Source organism: Bubalus kerabau, chromosome 3, assembly GCF_029407905.1.
Source record: "Bubalus kerabau isolate K-KA32 ecotype Philippines breed swamp buffalo chromosome 3, PCC_UOA_SB_1v2, whole genome shotgun sequence".
Lineage (NCBI taxonomy): Eukaryota > Metazoa > Chordata > Mammalia > Artiodactyla > Bovidae > Bubalus > Bubalus kerabau.
The window spans coordinates 77105526-77118635 of record NC_073626.1 but is presented as its reverse complement, the minus strand read 5'-3'; the positions used below and the strand labels follow the sequence as shown (position 1 = coordinate 77118635).

The 13110-nt window shown below is 43.4% G+C and overlaps 1 protein-coding gene across 1 annotated transcript in view; it reads left to right on the top strand.

Annotated features, from left to right (window-relative positions):
• Positions 1–1988: 1988 nt before the first annotated feature.
• Positions 1989–13110, top strand: part of MAP3K20 (mitogen-activated protein kinase kinase kinase 20) — a 167308-nt gene continuing 156186 nt past the window's right edge. The window contains exon 1 of the mRNA XM_055572218.1: positions 1989–2180. The gene's annotated coding sequence lies outside the window, so the exon portion shown is untranslated. The remainder of the gene's footprint in view (positions 2181–13110) is intronic.

Here is a 13110-nt window from a genome sequence, read left to right as displayed (position 1 = left end):
AGGTGGAAAGGAAAGGGATTGTGGCTAAAAATATTGTGACATATGCTCCGTATTTAAAGCCGTATTATTCAGAAATTGAAAGCTGGAAACTTCAGCTAACATTTGATGGGCGATATTGTTTTGCAGGGAAGAAAACTGAGGCCTGTCTAGCAAAATACCCCAGCTGATAATTGGCAGGCCTAAAACCAGAAGTCAGGTTCCCATCCCAGTGTCCTTTCCATTACAATCTAGTGCCTTTAAAGGTGGGGTGCAATAACTGGAGTCACTCTATACCTGCTGCTGCTGCTAAGTCGCTTCAGTCATGTCCGACTCTGTGCGACCCCATAGACGGCAGCCCACCAGGCTCCCCCGTCCCTGGGATTCTCCAGGCAAGAACCCTGGAGTGGGTTGCCATTTCCTTCTCCAACGCCTGAAAGTGAAAAGTGAAAGTGAAGTCGCTCAGTCGTCGGACTCTTAGCGACCCCATGGACTGCAGCCCACCAGGCTCCTCCGTCCGTGGGATTCTCCAGGCAAGAGTACTGCAGTGGGTTGCCACTGCCCTCTCCACACTCTATACCTAGGTCTGTGTTAAAGAGCCTTAGTTTTCCCTTTAATGGTTAGATGGTTTATGGAATTCTTTGATTACCTATACCAGAGTTTTGTTTTTCATTTTTAGTATGACAGTTTTCACTAATCCTAATTCTCAGTTCCCCAAATAGAATCTATCAATGCTGAAATTTCCAGTTTTTAATCAAAGGGAAAATTCAAATAATTAATCTGAATCACAGACTAGAAAGTGGGGGGTTTTTTTTCACTCATTTCTCCACTTTGATATTTTTAACTATATGAATTGTTTAGAAATTTTATATTTCCCTCCCGACCACTTTTCTGAATCAGTTTCACGTTTCAACTGGGGCATCTCTACCGGTTTTTCCTCCCATGACCTCAAACTCAACAGAAGGCCAGCTCCTAGTCTGCTTATCTCTATTTTTGTCAATGACACCATCATTCTTCCAGTCACCCAGGTCTGAAATCTTGGCATCAACTCTGACTTTTTCTTCTTCCTTTTCACTTCTAGTGGATCACCAGTTCCTGCGGCTTCTTCCTGAAACATGGCTCTCAAGTCCGTTTCTTCTTTTCTAATTCTGTTTTGTATGCGCCAAGTCCTGATAACCACATAACCAGGTGGTCACCATATGCTGCTTCCCGGTTTTGCCCTAGCAACCCATCCTGCATCTACTGTGGACTGCTCTCTCTCGAAATCACCATTAAAAACAAAACCCACAAAAGCTATTTCATTCCTTTGAGTCTAACTTTCCCCAGTTCCCGTGTCCATAGATGATCAAATTCAAACTCAGTAAGCCCTGGATTGTGCTGCCCGTATCTTTGGAACCTCGTCTTCCCGTTTGCTTCATAGAACCATCCTCCTCACCGATCGTAACTTCTCTCCCCGGTGCTGGTTTCCACCCTTTGCTCACCCCTGGAAAGCATTCTAGTTTCATCTGAAATCGGCTTCGCTAACGTCAGCAACCAGGGGAACAGACCAGGACCCCTCCTCAAAATTACGCAGGTATCTACTGATAATTTCATTGAAGCAGCTTTCAGCCCTATCTCCCTAGAAATATCTGTACACGTCGGTCCTCTTCCCAAGTGGATAATTAACTTCTGTCCCACACGAAGCAACCTCCCTTGTCTTTGTATCCCAGCGCTTTTTTCATAATAAATGTTTATGGATAAGGATGAGTTGAGTGCAAAGATGTGAAGGCACAAAGGGGCACAGAGACATACCCCCTCTCCCCGCGCCCCCACAGTATGGGGTGCCGTGTGAAGCCTGCGGCGGCCTGGCAGCGTTCCGGGGCGCGGGGCGCAAGGTGCCCCAGGGGTGCAGCCCGGGAGCCGGAGCGCCCTCCCCCGTCTGGCTGGCTGGCGCGTCTGCGCTGCGGCCAGCCGGGCGGGCGTGCGGGACGCCTCCAGGGAGGCCCGGCGGTTCCGCGCTCGGAGGTAGGTGGTGCTGTTGCCGTGACTGTGTTCCTCATTGGCGCGGGGCAGAGAGGCGGAATGTTCAACTCCTGACTCGGGCGGAAGCGTGGGAGCCGCGCCGCGGACAGCCGTCCCCTCGAACCCCGGTAGCCGTCCCTGCCCTCGCCGCGCGCCGGGCCTCGGCGCCCCCGGCTCTTGCTCGCGCCCGGCCTGGGAGCCAGGTAAGGGGCCAGGCCGGAGGCCGCAGGGGAGAGGGTGGGGGGCAGGCCCATCGCGATCGCGACTCGTCCCGGCGTCGCGGGCCCAGGCCCTGCCGCGGTCCGGGCCCCCACTGCAGGCACCCCCGCCCGACCCGGAGCCGGCGTCCCGGGCTCCCGCGGCCTTGCGCGGCCGGGAGCGGCTCGGGAAGTTCGCGCGGATCCGATGCAGAAGTTGGCGCCCGGAAGAGTGGGGCGCAGCCGGGGCGTCTCCGGCCGTCTCGGCCAGGCGTGCGGCGCCTCCGGGTCGCCGCTTTCTCTCCCCGGACGCCGGAGCGCCGGCCTCCCCGGGCGTGACCCGGGCGTCTCTCGCGAGGCGAGTCGCGAGTCTCCCAAATCAGCGCAGGGTGCAGGCCGCTTCCCGGGAGAGATGTTCGCGGGCGAGGAGAGCCCACTAACTTTTGCTTTCCTGCCAGCCGGCCCAGGAGCTCGCCTCCCGCCAAGGGCGACCGCGCCAGCCCTGCGCCGTGAGCCTGGAGCCCGCGCCCTCCCGCACTTCGAGGAGCCCCCGGGCCTTCCGCGGGCGCCGGGGTGGCCCTTTTGCCGACCCGCTGGCGTCCCGGATTCCTGGGCTCGGAGAAGTGGACCAGGCCTGGGGGTAAAGGCTGAGGCGGCCGCCAAGCCGCGTTGGCTCCTGACAGCTTGCAGACAAACTTTAACACAAAACTGACCAGTGGACATCGAGTTGCTTACTGAACGGGGCAATCGTTGTTAGAGTGCTGAAAATGTTCGTTTCTGATGCGCCTCTGGTCTTGCATAAGCACTGTTTATGGGGAAACTTAATTACTATTTTTGTTACTTTCTTAATAATGAAAGCAACACCATTTAGTGTCCTATTCCAGTGATACTACAATAAGCAGCTTCTCGTGAATGATAGTGAATTAGAATCGACTTACTGAATTAATTCGATGATTTTTGAGCTAAGGTGGTTGTTAAACTATATTCATATTTTAACCTTAAAGCTGTTTTAGGAGAAACCTTGCTCTCCTGACCTCCGTTGAGATAACAGCTAGGATTCCATGAAACCAAACCGACAGACACATGTAGACAAAATGTAAACAAGAGATCCAAGACAGTTAATGTCTTCTTTGTAGTAGGCCCATCTCCACGATGAAATATCATGTCGTTTTTTGACTTTCAAAAAATATAGAATGGTTTCATTTTAATTATAGCTTTAGTCCTTTGTGGAGCCTTTGTTTTCTGTTCCTCTACAATAGTGAGAGATTTGGGAGATTGTAAATGAATGCGAATTTAGTTTGTTTGGAAAGAGGAAATTAAAGAAACATGGTCTTTTAGAGCAATGTGTACTGTTTAATCTTACACAATTTAATTTTTATTATAACTTTTTGGAGGTTATTTTGGGAGTTTTTTTTAACTGGAAAATATTTTTGTTTGTATCAAAAGTTTTAGTGGTAATAATTCCAGAGTAAATGACCGTAATGGCAAAGACATTTTTTTCTTGTCTAGGAAAGCAAACAGATGATTGATCTCTTTTCCTTATTCTTTCAGGGAACACATAAGGACAAATTAAAAAGAGAGAGATATCCAAATATTAAGCACTGAGGATTTGGATCTAAAAATGGATGGTCAAAGATCTTGGGAACTAAGGGACCTTCTTGCCAAATAAGGATACTTGGCAGGCTACACTGTGTATTTTAAGTTAGCACAAGAGTGAGTGTTATTGGCAATATATTGGCTGAGTGCCTATCTGGAAAGAGCAGTGAAACTGACTTTGATAGGGCTTCAAAATTATAAACAGGAGTTAAAAGGGGCATAGAGTGAATAATCTAGTCATCAGAGAAAACACTGGAGATATTACAGTGATGTTTAATGAAAAGGGGTCAGACATGGAGTGAAACTATTAGTGTGGAGTGAAAGAGAAAAGTGGATAGTTGATTTTAGAAATTGTTAGATTCAGAGAAAAGAAAGAGAATCAGTGATTTTTTAAAAAAAACCAGAGAAGAGTGTTTGTGGTGATATAATCCTTCTTGGAATAAGATAGCCTTATATCTGTATCCAGAGATGTTGGAAATCAAAATTAATTTGCATCATCTGCTTTCCATTTTATTTGACCCAGGACAGATTGACAGAGAGGGTGTCCTGTCTATCTGAATGCAATAGAAACAGCTCAGGCACCTTTTGGTATACTGCAGGGATCATTTAGGCTACTTCTTGTGTGGCTACTAACCTTGCCCCACTACACACAAATAAGCAGAGTTCCAGCTGTGACCAGAAAACTGTACCTGGTAAGGAAAGAGAGCTATAATGTTCGAGCTTAGATTGGTTTGACTGATACGTGGGTGCTTTTGTGTCAGACCGTCCTATGGACAGCTGAACCATTGATTATGCCCTAATAGCAGTTAAATAATCCCACCACAGTAGAAGATGCTGTGAGAACAAAGCAGCCAGGCATTTGACATCGTAATCCCAACGTCATGATGGCTTCTAGGAAATTAAAGCCTCATGTTGAACTTTAGGTAAATGGTAAGCAATCTAATAATTACTAGAGTAAGAAAAGGGTTTGTTTAAAGGGAGGGAGAGAAAAACACAAGTTAGAAGGAGAAGGCAGAATGACAGCATGGGGAAAATATGGTGGAAAAAATGCTGTGACTTTGAAGTCAGACCTGAATTTGAATCTCAGTTGTGTCACTTTTAAGTTAGGCAACTTTTACATGCTTGATCCTCAATTTCCTCACATGCAAATTGGGGACAGTAATCCCTGCTTCGTAAGGATATGAGACAGCACATAGAAATGCTTTAACCAGTGCCTGAAACTTTAGCCGCCATCACTGAGTGATAGAGAAGGGGTTTTCCACATTCCCAAGTTATACTCAGAGAATGCTGCCTGTCTCACCTGTTCCCAGCTAAGGCTTGCCCTTGGTAGCCTGCCCTGTTCCCAGATTATACTTATGTGTACATGGAGGGCTAGCAGATTTTCAGAACTATTTTCTTGCTTTGCATATAAGGATTTCTAAAGCAGCTTTGTGCATACCTCTGGGTTTATACACGATTTATACATTGCTTTGTAATATTCTTGGGGAAGGGGAGGAGAATCTGAAAATTAGTGCATTTAAGTTTGAAGAATTTCGCAGCTATAGGAATAGTGGTTGATTATGACCTAGAAGACCAATATTGGAACCGTTCTTACAGCTAATTTTGAGCACAGATTACCTTCAGGGACCAACACTCTTTATGGACTTGTCTCTGGACCTCCAAAGAAGAAAATTGAAAACAGAAGGCAAGGGTTGCTGCCTGAAGATCATGGAGTAAATCTTTGCTGATTGAACTTTTCTACCAAAATGTCCTATTTAGGGGAAGAATGTATTCCTTCAGGGATCTGTAGGTATAACCATAAATACTTCCGGTGTAAGCAAGCACTTTCTCTCAGATCCTGCATTTAATCTTAAAAATTTATGTGACCATGGCATTCTTTTCTGTACTGTTTGACTTATTGAACAAACCAATACAAATACCAAGCATGTTTCTTCCCCCAAATCTTAGAGAAAAATCAATGCTGTAAGATGTGTGTTTGTTCATATACCTTCTTCACAGAGCTGGGTGCTCCCCCTGAGGGAGCATCCACATTTGAGGAGCTTGGGCCTGGTTCTGGAAAATAGTACTGTGCCATTGAGCTTCACAGCCCAGCCCGCTGCATGGGGTAATGCAATTCCATTATGCTGGGAAAAGAATAGTGTAGATTGTCATCCAAAGAGTTTTTATTTTCTGTGGTCACTCTGGGGCTTTCAAGGTCAGAAAAGCTCTTTGCTTTGGAAGTCAAGAAGAGGGGAAGATAGCTGTGGGATAGAAATGTGAAATACAGCTTCACCTTCTCAGCCAGTTTAGGAGGGGAAATTTAGGAGGACAGCCCGGTCATCTCCATTATTCCCATCATTGACATTGATCACCGTGTTCCTCCACAAGGGAGGGGGCTCTCTGTGTCAGGTTCATGACTACATCCCTAAGAAGGGAAGGGAGAGGTCAGTTAGTCATGGTGTACTCACAGGGTTGGAGTGGATCTTTATGAAACTCTTCATTCCTCTCCTAGTCTCCTCCCCAACTCTCCTTGAACACTCTCAGTGATAAGGAACTCACTACTAAACAGGGTGGCATATTTTCTTGTTAGGCAGCTCTGGTAACCCTGAATTCCATCTGTAACTTGTCTACAGATAGTGTGGCCTCTGGCTCTGTGATACATACTGTAGAGTCTTCCTTTGGTCTTATCTACTTTTAATGCCCCGGGTTTTGTTTGTTTTCATGTTACTTCAAGGTTAGCAAGTTTTAACTCTCATACTTCCCCTTCTGGGGGAACCTTCACTCTAGGTTTGTCCAAAATTGTACTCAGCCAGGAAGGTGAGATACTTTCTGTTTGACAAGAGTAGAAATAAGAACAGAAACAAGAGCTGAGTAGAAGCAGAATCTTGAATGGGTGGGCTTATTGACTGAGTAGATCTTTCTTACTAGCAACTGCTTTCTCCTCCACCCCAACCTGCACCCCCAACACCTGTGAATTCCTCTTCTAGCCAACTCATAGAAATATGCACACTCTACACTTTTTTGCTATACTCAGACTCTGACCTCCTTCTCTTCCTCAGGCCTCCAATCATTCAACGCTCAAAACTTGTAATCGTTTGACACAAGGAACACCTGCACCGGCCCGTGTCCTGGGTTGTACCTACTCATAGTTTCTTAGCTAGGCCTCTGTTTGAGCATGGACACATTTCCACAGGGCATTTCTGGGCATCAGTACCCCTTCTCCCTACATTTCTGTTCCTCATGTATTTTGCTTCTAGCAACAACATGTCTGGCAAAAAGCATGTCATGAAAGTCTCTCTTCTTTAACTGAAGTGTTTAACCTGTGCTTCAAGTAGAGGTTTATGTTCAGTTCAGTCACCCAGTCATGTCCTACTCTTTGCGACCCCATGGACTGCAGCACACCAGGCCTCCCTGTCCATCACCAACTCCCAGAGTTCACTCAAACTCATGTTCATTGAGTTGGTGATGCCATCTAACCATCTCATCCTCTGTCGTCCCCTTCTCCTCCTGCCCTCAATCTTTCCCACCATCAGGGTCTTTTCAAATGAGTCAGCTCTTTGCATCAGGTGGCCAAAGTATTGGAGTTTCAGCTTCAACATCAGTCCTTCCAATGAACACCCAGGACTGATTTTCTTTAGGATGAACTGGTTGGATCTCCTTGCAGTCCAAGGGACTCTCAAGAGTCTTCTCCAACACCACAGTTCAAAAGCATCAATTCTTCTGCAGTCAGCTTTCTTTATAGTCCAACTCTCACATCCATACATGACCACTGGAAAAACCATAGCCTTGACTAGATGGACCTTTGTTGGCAAAGTAACGCCTCTGCTTTTTAATATGCTATCTAGGTTGGTCATAACTTTTCTCCCAAGGAGCAAGCGTCTTTTAATTTCATGGCTGCAATCACCATCTGCAGTGATTTTGGAGCCCCCCAAAATAACGTCTGCCACTGTTTCCACTGTTCTGCATCTATTTGCCACGAAGTGATGGGACCGGATGCCATGATCTTTTATTTGTGTTTATATTATGTTTATGTTATTTATGAGATTTATGTTATTTATGTGATAAAGGAGAGAGAGGAAAAGAAGTGGAACAATAGCTGTTCTAGGTTTTAGACTTTTAAAGTTGGCTTCTCTTAGATACCCAGATCCTCTTCATGGTGCCCTGCAACCTGTTCTAGATAAGATAGCCTGCTTTCTAGTGGCAGCCTTGGAGGAAGGAAGGCAACAGCTAGGGTAGACACAGTACTGGTGAGTTCTATTCATACCTAGTCTCCAGCTAGTCTTACAGAACTTACCTATCATAGCAGAATAGCAGTCCTGTTCAGGAACAGAAGCTCTGCATCTTTGATCTTGATGTTATAAACAAATATATCAACCTCAGAGCTTTCCTCCTTTTTGAAAAAGACTTGCAGAAAAAAAAAGAAGAATTGCAGAACTGTAATCCAAGTGGTATTGTTTTTATACACATGATAAAGCACATTTTTATTAGTTTATTCACTAATCTTCATTAAGGAAGCTGAAATAATGCTAGCATAAATAAATACTAGGGTAGCAAGCTTGGCAAAGGAATTTGTTGAGGTTTGGGTTTGTTTGTTTGTTTTTGTCATATTCAGGTCATGACAAAACAAATGATTTTTTTTTTCTATATTGTATCAGACAACAAACTTTTAACTTTACTTTTGTGAAGAGAGGAAATAGAGTAGTATAAGTAAAGGATAGAGAAAGGATCTGAATTGAGAAATAATAGGCCTGTATAAACCTAAAAGATAAAAAAGTCCAGAAAAAGTCCAAGAGTCTATTTTCTAATAAAGTTAATCCTTTTATAAGTAGATTTAATTTTTTTAAATTAACCAGTCCATCCTAAAGGAAATCAGTCCTGAATATTCATTGGAAGGACTAATGCTGAAGCTGAAACTCCAATACTTTGGCCACCTGATGTGAAGAACTGACTCATTTGAAAAGACCCTGATGCTGGGAAAGATTGAAGGCGGGAGGAGAAGGGAATGCCAGAGGATGAGATGGTCGGATGGTATCACCGACTCAATGGATATGAGTTTGAGTAAACTCCGGGAGTTGGTGATGGACAGGGAGGCCTGGCATGCTGCAGTCCATGGGGTTGCAAAGAGAGGATTGAGAAAAAATATAAAACATACACAAAGAAACTTAGATACTGTAATAAGGATTTAGGGAATCAATGATACAGTAATCTATTTTTGCTCTGCAAAACTAATGGAGATATAATATAGAACAATTCTGAAAACAAGGAGAGGAAAACTATTGAGGAAAGGAATCCTAACTACAAAGGCTGAGAAGTAGATGGTTAAATGTGATATCAAGCTTTCTTAAAATAATTGGGTGACCACAGTGTCCATTTATTGAGTATTATGTACCGTGTGCACGGCCCTGTGCAAGGCCTTTCACAGCGTCTCCCACTTCGAAACAACCACATGGGATGGGCTTTACTGCCAGGGAGAAAACTGCTCAGAGAGGCTCGGTGTCCCACCCAGGGCCTAACAGCTGGTCAGTGCAGATTTGCTACTAGAGCTAACTGGGTCTTTCTCTGGGATCAAAGCTATGTTGTGTTCAAATATCTGTTACTTGGAAATAAGACTTAAGAGGTCAAATAATACTATGCAAACATGTTAACTTTTGGACTATCAATTTTTAAACATTTGGTAACAACGGATATTTCATTTATTGGGTCTGGAAATACCATGGTCTTGAGAAAAGTGATTGATTCAAGGTTACTGAGAGGTAGAGGCAGAGTTTTTATTTTTTTGGGCTGTGCTGGGCAGTTTGTGGGACCTTAGTTCCCTGAATCCATGCCCTCTGCAGCGGAAGTGCAGAGTCCTAACCATTGGACTGCCACGGAATGCCCTAGAGGCAGAATTCTAACTCACGTCTATCTACTTCTAAACTTCACGGGTTTCTTTTATTCCTCTTTTTCAAAAATCCAGGACAAAAGTCCATTTTTTTTTTTTTGGACTGGAAGGCTAAAAACTTTGAAAAGTAAAATAACCTTCCCTTTAAGGTTTTCTTCCTATAGTTCCACTTTTGATAATAAGCTGATGGTACGATTTATGCTTTCAGCAATTAATAGTTTTAAAATATATTTAAATTTTAATTTAAGGAAAACAAAAAATGTTTTGGTTGCACCCTGTGGCTTGCAAGATCTTCGTTCGCTAGCTAGGGATTGACACTAGGCTTCAGACAGCGAAAGTGCAGAGTCCTAACCGCTGGATGACCAGGGAATTCCCTAAGGAAATTTTTAAACATTAAAAAAATGTTACCACTACTAAAGTAGTAGTTACTAAAGTCTTACTACTTGAGGACTCTAGTGATTTGATTCAACCACTGAGTTAGTGATTTTCAATATTTTCCGAGTTGTGACACTGTCTTAGGCTTTCATTTTTGTCATATCCCTGTTCTAACTTACTCTTCAGTGCTCTGTGGTAGATACTTATCAGTAGCATTTAAAACAGCTTTGAGAGTTTATGAAACCAAAGTTAGGATGCTATAGAATTAGGACTGGGAATTATTGCATGGAGGAAAGTTGTCTTTCTTGTGTAAAAGCAATTATTTTAGCATCGTAGAATGACAGCATCATTTGACTGGGTGTACTATGTAAATACATTTATATGGATGACTTTTATTAAATTCTAGTGTCTTCACTGGAGAAGACACCTAAAACTTTAGAACATAATCTTCCCCAAGATGCTCTAAGGATAATTAATCTGCAACTCTGATTGTCCTTTCTTCTGGTCATAAATTGATCCTCTTAGAATAATGATTTTCAAGGAGGGAAAGCGCAAAGGGAAAAGTAAATATATGTGGTCAGACAGTCATGTAGATGGCAGTGGGAATCTCAGTCAGGCTCTTTAGCTAAGTCCATGATGCTTTGCCAAGCTTACTGGAGTGAAAACCTGTATTCATACACCCCAGAATTGTTAGTCTCTTTGGTAATCAGATGGTTCTTAATTTTTTATGGTCCCAATAAAACACTCAAGTAATTATATAGTTCCATTCATACACAGCCAGTTTCCAAAAGGCAGGATGTATCACAAAGTGAGTAACAGTGATTCTGGGAAGAGCTGACTGGTTGCCTCATCTCAGAGTGAAGATCCTGAGAACTATGCTTCTCAGAAGTCTGCCTCTCTCTGGTACCTCTGGGTCAGTTTCAAATGGGACTGATCCTGCCTCAGGTTACCCTGGACTTGCTCTGTACCTGAGGGTTCGGATTTATTCATATCGATCTCATCCTGGTTCAGATCTCTGTTCTGAAAGGATTTCCTCCCTCCTCCTCTGTCTTCCTTCTCTTCTCTCCACCCTTCTCTTCTTCCTCCTCACCTTTCCTCCTTCTCTAACCCTAGAGATCCCAAATATACTCTTCTTAGTCTCCCAAAAAGCCTAGGCAGCTGTTTCCAGATCAGGATTTGCTTCAGAATCCTTTGGAGGGCACTTATAAAAACTACAGTTCTCAGATTTTACTTAATCTGATTGTAATCTTTTCAGCTGCAAATGGTATAACAGGAATAACCAGAAGTTATTTGATTGGTTTTTGATTCATTCATTCAACACATATTTTTGAATGGAATAAGTGTGATATGCTGGCTGCATAGTAGCTACTGAAGATTCATATGAAAATAGAAATGTGTTTCACTTTTAAAGAATTTATAATCTGGTGGGAAGTAAGTGGGAAAGATGAAAGGATAAAGAAAGGGGCCGTGGCACAAAAAAAGGAGAATTAACTGTGTTCAGGGGGCTCAGAGGAGATGGTCAGGGACATCACTGGGCAGGGAAAGGCATTCAAAACAGAAACCCTAGCCTGGGCAGAGGTGTGAAGATGGGAAAGCATGTTCTGGGAACTGCAAATCTGTCCTCCTGTGTGTCTAGGGGGCTGGAGGAGGAAATAAGAAGTAAGAATGGCTGTAAGTGGTAAAGAAAGATCACAACGAAATTTTCTGGAATTAAAAGACATGAGTCACAGATGGAGAGTATACTGAATATGCCACCAATGAATGAAAAAGACTCACTCCTAAGCATATCCTATTAATTTCAGGATTCTAGGGTTGAATACCAGGTCCTAAATGATTTCAGAAAGGAAAGAATAATGTAAGCAGAATTGGTAAGCAGAGTAACTTCAGACTTGCTCTACAGACACATTAGAAACTAGATGAGTATGTGGTAATACTTGTGAAATTATCAGGAAATAACTTCCTACCTGAAAACATACTACCAATCAAGACATTTGAAGACATACAGATTCTCCCCCCAAAACTGCGTCCTGGGCACTCTGCTCAGGTGGCTAATGGGAGATGTGCTCTGTCAAAGTAAGAGACTAAACCAAGAAAGGGAAGCCAGGAGTTCCCACAGAGGAAAAGATGAAGGATGCTGAGGATCATGGACAAGCCTGTGCAATCAGACCTGGAAAGCCACTGCTTCAGCCAGACTGCTCAAGGTGAAAGGTATAGGAGAAGTGTCTCCTAGAAGAAAATAGACCCTCCTCCCCCGTTACCTGATGTTTTTACTTTACTGAGAGGAGTTTTGCAGTTCAGAGAGTTTGATGAGGTGAATATGTTTTGGATGTATACAAAGCTAAGTGAAGTGAAAGTCACTCAGTCATGTCTGACTCTTTGTGACCCCATGTACTATACAGTCCATGGAATTCTCCAGGCCAGAATACTGGAGTGGGTAGCCTTTCCCTTCTCCAGGGGATCTTCCCAACCCAGGGATTGAACCCAGGTCTCCCGCACTGCAGGCGGATTCTTTACCAGTGGCTAAACAAACAGCAAAAACCAAACCAAACCACTAATAACTCAGGGAGAAACGAATAATTATCCAAGAAAGCAAAAGTCATTGAGTCCTGCTCAGCACTCTTGGGAATAACGTTTACCTTGCCAGACTGCTGTAAACAGTGAATATTGACTTAACCAAATGTTACAGTAGAGCTGGATGCTGGGAGGATAGGGCACGTGAGACGTGTTTGATGTAAGGAGGTAAAGGATCGGGGATGAGAACTAATCTTTTTCTTCCACAGGGAGAAGTGAATACGTAATAACTAAAACGGAACAATCAGGAACTAGCTATATAAACACACTTTTAGAAATGTACTAATAGATATAAAAATATCATATGAAATATAAATATCAGAATAAAATCCTAAGTGAGTTGAAATTAGTTCCCCCTGAAGAGAGTGTGAGGAGGGGTAGGACAGGGGAGTTCTAGTTTTCATTTTTTTGGATAAAAGTAAAAATAGTAAAAATATAGATATAGTATTTATAACACCGAGGGACTCTTACATGCAGTGTTTTGCATTTTGTTGAACAAACATTTTGCAGATAAGAACAAACTTGCATGTTCTA